General features: G+C 37.8%; 1 protein-coding gene across 4 annotated transcripts in view; it reads right to left on the bottom strand.

Annotated features, from left to right (window-relative positions):
• Sema6d (semaphorin 6D) overlaps window positions 1–3,281 on the bottom strand; it is a 764,305-nt gene extending 761,024 nt beyond the window's left edge. For 3 of the 4 annotated variants that reach the window (XM_090358471.1, XM_090358472.1, XM_090358468.1), the window contains exon 1: window positions 3,025–3,281. The gene's annotated coding sequence lies outside the window, so the exon portion shown is untranslated. The remainder of the gene's footprint in view (window positions 1–3,024) is intronic. The other variant, XM_090358473.1, reaches the window with a different exon arrangement.
• Window positions 3,282–11,430: the final 8,149 nt, after the last annotated feature.

The following is an 11,430-nucleotide window of genomic DNA, read 5'->3' on the forward strand; positions in this document are numbered from 1 at the left end:
GGGAAAAGGAAAAAGGGAAAGTTGAAAGCCAGAAAATGAGTATAACTCTCTACATTAAGAAAATGTCAAACTTCAGTAGGAACTGTGTCCCATACTTCTGCAAGGTAAAGGGAGAAGTCTCATGTTGGTGGGTAGGTTGATGTTGGAATTTGGGTTCATCTCTTTCTGGAACTTCACTAGACCAACTTTAGCAAAGTGGTCTATTACTTAGTGGTCTATTACTTAGTTCTCCATGAAAATCTCTTTTTTAAAAAAGAAAATTAGCATATATTGTCCGAAACACTGGGTATGACATTTTAACACATGTATACAATGTGCCTTAATCATATTCAACCATCTATCACCCTCTCTGTATCCCCCGCTTGCATCTTGCTATCTACCCTGGTCTTCCTTCTATTTTAATGTATTTTTAAACTCTAGATTTCACATGTGAGGGAAATACACACACACACACACACACATCACTGAATTGGAAAAAGCAAACCTAAAGTTGTGAAGTACTGGGGCCGGGAGTTTGGCCTAGTGGTTAAAGTGCTTGCCTAGCATTCATGAAGACCCGGGTTCGATTCCTCGGTATCACATACATAGAAAAAAGCCAGAAGTGGTGCTGAGGCTCAAGTGGTAGAGCTCTAGCCTTGAGAAAGTCCAAGGACAGTGTTCAGGCCCTGAGCTCAAGCCCAGGACTGGCAAAAAATAAATAAATAAATAAATAAAGTTGTGAAGTACTGTTTTTCCATCAGAAGTAGATGAGCAGCTGATTCCATTACATAAACAATAAGCAAGACTGAGGGAGGAGAGAGACTGTGAACACACATTTCATAGAAAGTCAGGAACATATTATATATTAGGGGTCTGGGGGAACTAGTACAAGAAGAGAGTGGTGGTATGATTAGGGTGGCCAATGACCTTGTGTCCAGGAAAGCTCAAGACAAAGAGTATAGAGAAAAATACACTGCATATGATTGTATGATTAGTTTCCCATCACTGACAGAACATCTGAGACAACCGACTGGAAGGAGGAAAGGTTTCTTGTGATTGCCAGTTTCAGAGGATTCCGGCCATGGCACTTTAGATCTGGTGTTTCGTCTAGGATGAGGCAGAACATCACGGTGGGGAGCACATGGCAGATAAGCTGCTCACATCATGGCTGTTAGAGAAGGGACAGGGATAAAAGGGACTAGAGATATCTTCCCTCCCATGACAGGCTTCAAATGACTTACTTCAGCTAACTAAAATTTCCACCATCTCCTAATAACTCCATCAGCTCTAACTAAGCCTTTAGTACATGGCTTTTGGTAACATTTTAAATGCAAAGTATAATGGTAGTGAACTTAACCTTGGAACAAATTAAGGGAGAAAATGAACTATTACTTCTTCCTCACAGTGAAAGGATATATGAGAAACAAGAAGACAGAAAGGTAAAAACAGAAATGCAATGAGCACAACACACAGTAAAAACAAAACTGGCAGTAACATAAAATTGATCATCAAACAGTATCTTCCTCATTAGAATGGAAATAAAATAGCCATAAGATAGCTAGAATAAGTGTTGGAAGGGATGGTATAAAACCTGAAGTATAACTGGAAGGGAAACAGATGCAGTGAAATAAACAGAAATGAAAGACAATGCTAGGATAGAAGAAGCACATCAAGCAAAATTCATCATTAGCATAAGGACTGCAGAAGACTTGACTCTCCCCCAAATAATTCCTTTATAATATATACTACCCTCTTTTCACAGCCTGCATTTCTTTTTATTTTGAAGTAAACAGACTTGATTTGTAGAATCCTTTGGGAATTGGGTATAGTCAGAATTGGACTTTTTGACCTTCAAAATACTAGCTCTGGAGGGCACATACAATTTAGTGCTGCCTTATGTATTTATGGTGGATGATCGGGGAAAACACCCAAACTAACACACAGAAGAGCTAATGAATGTGCTTCTGAGAAATAACCTTATGCTGAAGAAACCTAAAAAAAAACCCAGAATCAAAAACAATCTTAAAATTCCTTTTATCTATTTATTATTCTTGCTATACTTTTTCTATTGAGTGACACATAAGTATACCTAGTTACAAGGTACAGTATGAAAATTCAATACAAATACAAAATGTGCAATGATCAAATGGAGGTAACTAGTATCTCCTTATGGACTTAGTATCTGTGTCTGGAGTCTGAACTCCTTTCTTCTAGCTCTTCACAAAAAATAATAAATTGAAGACTACAGTTACCCATTCTACTAAATATGATTCAGAAACTAAGGACAGAGTTGAAGGCATGGACCACAGACTTGGCCTACACTTCTTTCTGCCTGAGTCCAGAGTTCTGCATTTGATATTTCTTAACTAGGGCCAGCTGGCCGAGACTTGCAGATACATCAGTAAAATATTCAATAAAATTCTTAAAGTGATTAAGAGCTTCATTTCTTTTTTACCTTCAGCTTACATTTAATTCATCTACCTTGGCACCTAAATGTTTCAAGTATTGTGAGCGTCTGTGTTAAATTTCCCATGACACATACACTATTTGATGGCAGTATATACTTTTCAACCTTCTCTACGTCATCCATGAGACTAAAGGAGTAAGTGTCTTAGGAACATGCCTGCTGGAGATAGATCTTGCACCCAACAGGTTTTGCTCTTCTCCTCTCTCCTCCCACCCAGCTCCAATGTCCCATCTCACACATCTTTTAAAATAGTCTACTGTATAAACTTTGCTAAGCACATCAACAGTACAAAAATTATGTTTTTGACAATTAAAAGGAGATAATAATTTTAGAGCACTTTAGTATAAATATTACTAGGCTATGTATGAAAGCATTTGTCCACTTGAAAAGGAAACTAAGCAGACACTCATGAAGAAGAATCTTGCTAAGACTGCTTGCTAAGTTTGTTCCTTGGGGATGGTATTTACTCATTTCTGCTGTGAAGAGTAAATCAACTTTTATATATCCCTCCATCTATCAATTGATCTATTTCTGAGAAACACACATATTTCTGTGGTATGACATAAATCTGTACTCACTTTTGATCATGGCTGGCGTTCTACCACTTGAACCACACACACAACCTAACTTTCTACTGGTTAATTGTGAGCCTCACAGATTTCGCTGCACAGGCTGGCTTTGAACCACCATGTAATCCTGTTGGGGCCTGACCTCCATCTCTGAGGCCTGATTCTGGCTCAGCGGCAATTAAAGGTCTTTGTCCAGGCATTCGGTCCTTTGCATACCTCTCTTAAGGCATCTCTGTGTACGTGACTCTATTGAGCCCCCCGCAGCTTTGCCGGTCTTGCAGCAGCGCTTTCCTGCACCTGTCCTGCCCAGTACCTGAAAGCCCCACCCAGACCCTTAGTGGTAGCACAGAGGCCCTCTTCCTATTGGCTAGCTTCCCAGTTCCCACTTTCTCCTACCCCAACAGTATATAACTAATTGTCTGACGCAATAAAGAGAGAACATGAGAGAACAGCAGATCAGATCAGCAGATCAGATCAGCAGAGATCAGCAGAGAGATCTGATGCGCTTTCATGGTTAACACTGCTTCTGACTCAGCGTGGTTTTTTCTTCCCTGGTAATTGGGGGAGGGCTGGGTCATCGATACTTACCATCTCGCTCCAGGAGGACTACAGGCTGGCCCTGTGTGTCCCTCCCCGTTCCTGTGTTGCTGCCCCAGAGAGAAGCAACATAATCCTCCTGGTCTCAGCCACCTGAATACCTGAGTTTATAGGCCTGGGCTACCCACACTTGGCTTTGAATTCTTTAACTTTTAGCAGTACCTGGTATTAAGGTGACAGAGGCACTTGTCTCAAGAGAAAAATTTAAGAGGGTACCACAGATTTAGTAATCAAGAAATGCTTTATCTTTTTGAAATTTATATTTTAATAAGAACATTTTCTGAAAGCTTAATTTCTATCTCCTTTGCATTCTTTGAATTCTCAAAACCTACAACCTTCTCAGGGTCTAAGGAAAACCTGATCAGGGCACCTCACATAGGCCTGTGCTTATCTACCCATGAAAAGCACTGGCAACTACAAAAAGATCAAACACTTGACTCAATGGCTCCATGTTGGACCTCAACCAGACACAAAATTGTTGAGAGATGTATAAAATTAATGTGCTGGATCTGCTGAACCTCTTTAACATTAATTCATATAAATAAACCCTCAGCTACTCCCTTTGATTAAGAATCATATTTTTCTTTTCCTATTTATGAGTGAAATTATAAAGCATTTCACCCTGGAATTTTAAAAATTTCTTTCCAAGATGGTGCTAACTTTCCAAGACAACAACTGGAGGCAATCTTACCTCTCAACGGGCATTGAAAACTCAGAGATCATGAATTAGCAACTGTCTTTTAGCTAGTTTTCACGTTTTTATTTAGAACGTGTAGTTGTTTAGAAGAATAAACCCCCACCTCACCCACTTCCCACTTCCATAAGCTAGACTGCTTCCCCACCTTCAAGGAAAATTAAATGAAGACAGCTAACGAGCAGTTTTATTTTCTTTTAGCAAAGGTCAGCAATCCCACAGCAGCAAATTAATCCCAATTAGTAATGATATTTTGTCTTGATAAAAGATGACACATTTGATTTACTGTGTTTCCAGGATGCAGGCAGCAAATGTTAATGATTTGCTTTGCTGGGAATTTATACTCTTGCTCATTCCTATTTGCTGATCAGTTGCAGCTCCAGAATACTTGGCTGCTTCAACTAATGAACTGAGAGTCTCACAGGAATAATGGTGTTGTGCAGTCTTCAGTTTTTTTTCAGACCATCTGTAGAAATGCAGGTTCCACTCAGAAACTATTTCTGGCAGCCAGGGCTAGAGCGATTATGATCATATCAATGTCACTTGTAATTTGTATTTCACTTGTTTAATGGCATCCACAATAAATGAATCCTTCCATATAGAACAAAACTAATTATAGAACTTAGCTTTGGTGTATGTGTTTGTTTGTTTGTGTGTGTGTGTGTGTGTGTGTGTGTGTGTGTGTGTGAGAGAGAGAGAGAGAGAGAGAGAGAGAGAGAGAGAGAGAGAGAGAGAGAGAGAGGGAGAGGGAGAGGGAGAGGGAGAGGGAGAGGGAGAGGGAGAGAGAGAGAGAGAGAGAGAGAGAGAGAGAGAGAGAGAGAGAGAGAGAGAGAGAGAGAGAGAGAGAGAGAAAAAGGTGGGGGAGGGAGAGAATTCATGAATACAAACATACCTAGTTTTTCCTCATTTCCTTAAAATACTGTGATCACAGAGACGCAGTTTACCTAATGACATCTATGTCTTCAAATTAGATCAATTAAGATGAAGTATTTTAACTGAACTTGCCATTCTTTTGTGTAAAATATACAGAGGCATGGATCACATGTTTGATCTTTTCCACCCCTGGGCGGCACCTGATGATCAGCTAGTGTTTTGTAGATCGGCAGAGAGGAGTGTGACTCTTTTATAAAGCCTTCTCCAGATGTCTCCCGAAGGCTGTGTTGTCTGTGGGTGATATGGGCCCACATATTCTCTTCCAGGCACCATCAAAGATTCAAACCAACCGAAAGCCCTGGTGAGGATGAACTCTTCTATTTCCGAAAGGCAGATGTGCCTGTCACACATTGATACAATCATTACTACAGCAAACAGAAGGGATTGGCTACAACTCCAGGCAGGCTAGTCTCCTGGCTGGCTGATCTCCTGGCTGTTTCATGACACTCCGAGAATGAATTATGAGGGCTCATTACCCATGTTCATTTAAAAGCTAGAAATGTTAGACCCCATTTGGAATCTCCTTCAGGGAAGTACATGTTTTTTCATTTCTTTCTTAATCATTGTTCTTACTATCAAGTAATATCGAATCAATAAACTTCACTCTTCTTGCTTAAGGGGACACTTATTCTTGTAGTAAATTACTGGGTCCACATTATGTATCTTCCTTTCTCCTCCTTCCTTGGGCTTCTGTTCTGCCTCTCTATCCCAGCCCCAATTGGATTTTTCACTGTACGAATATGCTGACATCCTCAGCTGTCTGTGGAATGCAAAGGGTTGGGGGCATTTGACTATTGAATCCATCAAAGGCTGATGGCTTGGACTGATGCTGAGAGAAATATTAACAAGATGTTCTTTGCGAGACAACTTGTCTACTTTGACATACTCTGGTTTTCCGTCAGAGATGCTATTTTTCCTTATTCTACCCACAGTAAACAGTAGAACATTGATTCTCTGTGTTAATCTAGAAAGCACACAATAAGAATTATGTAAGGAATTTACAAGGAAACATCTCTATGGTTAAACACAAATTAAGATTGTCAGAGGGAGGGAGGTTCCTTGTTTTGTGTTTTGCTTCTTTTGGGTAATGGGCTTAGGGCTTCATATTGTTAGATAAGCACTATAATACATAAACCACACTCCCCATTCATTTCTGCTTTTGCTATTTTTCAAAGGAGGTCTCACATTTTTGTCATGGACCACAATTCTCCTACATGCACTTTTCTCACAACGGACACAATGAATACACACCTATGCAACTAGCTTGTTGGTTGAGGGGGTAAGGCCTCAGTAGCTTTTTGCCAAGATTGGTCTTAAACTGTGATCTTTGCAATATCTATCTACTGGCAATCTAGAGTTATAAGCATGAGCCATTATTCTTCTAATGCCACTGTGTAAGTTTCTGTCACAATGAATATGACACAACTGACTTATGTCCCTCAAGTTCAAGATTCACCTAAGTTATTTGTATCCTGGTGCTTGTTTTCAGGAGAAATAGTACATGTTCCAGAGGCATGACTATCACTCTTTTCTTCCATGAAAATCCTCAAGCACAGCAGACTTGTTTAATATGACTCTGTCATCAAAGGACTATATGTAGCATTCTTCATTCTTTGTCTAGAGACATTCCATTCTAATCTTTCTTGGCCATTCTGGATCTTATGGCAACTTCCTGGAAGCACTCTACCTCTTCAGCTATGCCTTCAACCCTTTGTGTGTTTTGTATCTTAATTTTAAATGGTGTCTGTAAGAGGCTCCAGTTTGTGCCTCCATATTCAGCTCTACAACCGTCTTTTAAGAAAAAATTCCCATGTGTTCCTTTTTCAAGTATTCTTATTATCTTTAAGTAGTTGTACAAAGGAGTTGCCACTTACAAATTCAGTCAGTTTTGATCATCGTCGCCCTTTTTCACTCGACCCTTCCCAATTCAGCCTTTCCTTACTTAGTTTTAGGCTATGTGTTTAATAACAAAGCAGCTGTGAAGAGACCCTTTTTTTGGAGATAGAGTAAATTTCCTATGGTTAATTAGAGAGTAAGAGACGTGATTCTACGGTCCTTGTTCTCAGGTAGTGAACCACACTTCTCTCAAGAGGGTAAAATTTAAATGTCATGGAGTCTTCAGTCACCCAAACTGTGGAGATTGAAAGTCATGTGATACTCTGATAGGATAAGCATCTGGGGAGCATAGAAGGAAGGAGTCTGCCTATTGTTTGTTCTGTTTCATTTTGCAGCAGTTCCATAGTGTACCAGTGCATAAGGCACAGGCAACAAACAGCTTCATTAAGCAGTTTTACTCTTGACTTGATAGTTGAAGTATCCAAATCTGTGAAGCTCAAAAGGAAATGAAAGATACTTTTCAAGAGTCAAAAACAAGATGGATTTTGTCCTGACATGTAAAAATACCCTAGATGTTCCAATGCTTTTGGAATTGTTTACAGCAAAAACATTTAGAACTCATAAAAAGTAGATTGTGTTTCTATATCATTATTTGGAAAGATAGGAGTACATTCTTATAAACTTCTCAGAAACATCTTTAAACATGAGTACATATACAGATAAAGTTAAAAGAAAATTTAATGTATATTACATTCTTTTTTGTTTTCCCATTTCTTTTGTATACCTTTTTAGGATTTCAGATCAGCCAAAAAATGTGAGATATCATATAGTTATCTGTGGAATGCAGCATGAAGTCGATACAATGGCATATACATGTCAAAATGGATACTGTTGGGCTGCCCTGGCTGGGAGAGTCACCCTTCAAATTTGGTCCATTACCCAGGCTATTATTAAGCACATTGGTGATAGGCTTTCTGTTTCTCTGATGCTTCTGGACACCAATGATTGTCAAGTCAGCCATGTAAAATAACAATAAAATGTCTTATGTGAACTGTCTTAAAGTTATTTTACAGTATTCAATTTATGAAAGTAGAAAGGCAAGTATGAGTAAAAATTTTTTAAACTACACTATTTTAAGATACTGAAGGATGAAATCTGTCTAGATTTTTGTGAAGGTAGGGGAAAGGAAAAAGGAAGTCAAGATATCAAGAGAACGTGCACATCTGCACAACCACAGGACATGCAGGTAGAGAAGTAGAGGTGGTCTAAAAATGTCATTTCTAAATATAGCTTCAGTCATATTGACAGAAGAGAAATGACAAGTGATTAAATCAAACTAAAGCAATTCTTGTCAAAAAGAAACAAGTGATAATGATTTTTGAAACAGATGTTGTAAAGAAAAAAACTAGACAACTTTCTGAACCTTCACTGCTATGCTTAAGAAAAAAGTGGATAATACAGATGAGGACTAGGAGAATTTGCAAACTATCAAGAGCAAAGACATCAAAAAAATAACTCTATTGTCTCTTTAGGTTAGACTTTTATATGGAAAATATCCTTGGATGATGATGCAGCACAATCACCAAAGCTAACATATCCTATTGGTGAAAAGATTATTATAGGATTTATACAGCAGGCACTCAGAAGACAGTTTTATTATCTTGGCTTCTTGGACATGAAGTATGCACACTACAAGAGTTCAGAGGATGATATAGGATATGTCAAAGCATAGAAGCAGGTCCCTGCCAGAGTTAGGAGCTAAAGCCCAATCACCATATCCTCTCAGATATGCTTTAAAGTTGAAAACAAGAATCACCCCAGCCTTCACGAAGGCAACTAACAGATAAGTGTGGTGTTTGCTTGTGTGTTTTCTTTGTTCTTATTTCAAACAACATAAAAAGTAAAAATTGAATTGACAATTAAAACTACAACAGGAAAAAGTGGCAACTTTACTCAATGGAGATTGATTGTGAATGAGTATTCAAATATGCAAATGTAGGTGTGTTTATTAAAAATCACAACTTAAATACTTATTACAACTTATTCTAAACAAAACTGTAAGTTACATGATAAAATAATTACATAAGTCAAAATGCTTAATAGCATGAATTTTAGAAATGATCTGACTCGGTACAATTATATGTGTACATGTGTTACATAAAAAAGTACTTGATTCCCCTTCCTGCTTTATTCCCATGTTATTTGTTACTACTTCATAATTAACTTCAGATTCTTTATTTGTAAAATAGTAGTTATTTCTTTAGTGCTGTTGCTCTCCTAGATTATTACATGGCTTTCAAAAAATAGATTCACCAACTTCAATCCATCAGTATACTTGAAGACTATTCAAGATAATCAAAGTGGTGAAGCCACTTTGGGCAGTAGTTGAGACATTTTTTAAAGTTTTGAACTAATACACATTAATAATAAGCAGTGGTTTCCTGATATTAATTCCAAAGTCATGTACTGTGTAGCTTAACAATTTCATTCTCCCCTTACATTGCCATGTCCTATTCTTCCTCTCCAGTTTTCATATATTATTTGGTAACTTACATAATTAAATCTTCTTAGGCCAATTCCCAGGTACTTTTACCCTCCTCCAAGCCTTTCTGCTACTTACTACACCCCGCCCCCACCAACAGCCCTTCTTTTACTTTTGTCCTATTAATGCTATCATCAACATAACATAATCATTTTAGGTTTGGATTGCACAAATGAGTAAAAAATGCAATAATTTGTTTACTGAGCTTTGTTTATCTCCCTCAAGGTATGACTTCCAGTTCTGTCCAGTTCGTCCAAATGATATAATTTCATTTTTCTTCATGGCTGAATAATACTCCACATTCATATGTATGTACATACATGTATATACATACATGTATGTGTATAAATGTATTCTATCATATAATATCTACATATACACAAAATAGATACGATCTATTTAATCTAATCTATAAATAAACTATATAATCTGCATATATGCAAATGTACATATATAAGTTTGGCCACTGATTGTTGGATACCCTGGCTTATTATAACACTTGGCTATTGTGAACAAAGCTACAATTAATATGGGCATGTACATGTTTCCCTTATATAATGACTTACATTCCTTTGGATATATGCCAAAGAATGGAATGGAAAGGCCATAAACAAGATCTACTTTTAATGTTTTGAGGACTCTCCATACTGATTTCCACAGTGGATGTAACAACCACACACCAGCAATATATAAAGATTCTTTTCTCCTCAAATTTTTACCAGAGTTTATTTCTATTCTTTATTACTTCCATTCTGACTTTGATTCAATCCTTTTATAGCTCAAGATGTTGAATTAACTTCACTATTAGGTATCTGCACTTTTCTGAGAACTGTCCTGTTCACGTGCCCAATTATTGAGTTACTCATTTTCTGCTTAATTTTTCAATGCTGTGCATACTGTAGATATTAACCCCTTATCTGTCAAATGACCAGAAAAATGTTTTTGTTATGTTCTGTGGGTTGCTCTTAATTCTGGTAATTGTTTCCTGAGCTGTACAGAAAAATTCTGTATCCCTTGTCAATTTTAGCTAATTTCCTATAAAATTTGGCCATTCTTTAAAGTAGTAATATTAGAGTCACCATATTTCTCAGCATTTCTACTCTTGAAATATGCTCAAGGAAAATGAAATACTAAGGCCTAAACAAAAACTTAGAGATGTACTTTGATAGTGGCATTCTGTACAACAGCCAAAATTGTGGGAAAACTGAGAGGTCTGTAAACTGAGGAAGTATATCCATACAATGAAATATTTTTCACTGATACAAAGAAATGGAGTTTGTGTGCAGAGAATAATAGAGAAGAGTATTAAAAACATTTTTAATGAAGGAAGACAGATACAAATAGCACTTACTACATACTACCAGAATATTTGCATCAGGTGCAGGGGCTTATGCCTGTAATCCTAGCTACTCAGGAGACTAAGATCTGAGAATGGTGGTTCAAAGTCAGCCTGGGCACTAAAGCCTGTGAGACACTCATCTCCAATGAACCACCAGAAAACCAGAGGTGGCACTGTGGCTCAAGGGATAGGGAGATACCCTAGAGCTGAAGAGCTCAGGGATAACACCGAGGCCCAGAGTTCAAGTCCCACAACCAGCGAAAGAAAGAGAGAGAGAGAGAGAGAGAGAGAGAGAGAGAGAGAGAGAGAGAGAGAGAGAGAGAGAGAGAGAGAGAGAGAGCGAGCGAGAGCGAGAGAGAGCAAGCAAGCATGAATATCAGAGTAAGGAGAATAAGAAGCTAAAGTAAAAGTGAATATAACAGCCATTTTTTTCTTGCTTATAATTACACTAAAAAATAACTGGCTACTAAAGCA

Source organism: Megascapheus bottae, chromosome 25 (genome assembly GCF_031878675.1).
Source record: "Megascapheus bottae isolate mThoBot1 chromosome 25, mThoBot2.hap1, whole genome shotgun sequence".
NCBI classification, from domain to species: Eukaryota; Metazoa; Chordata; class Mammalia; order Rodentia; family Geomyidae; genus Megascapheus; species Megascapheus bottae.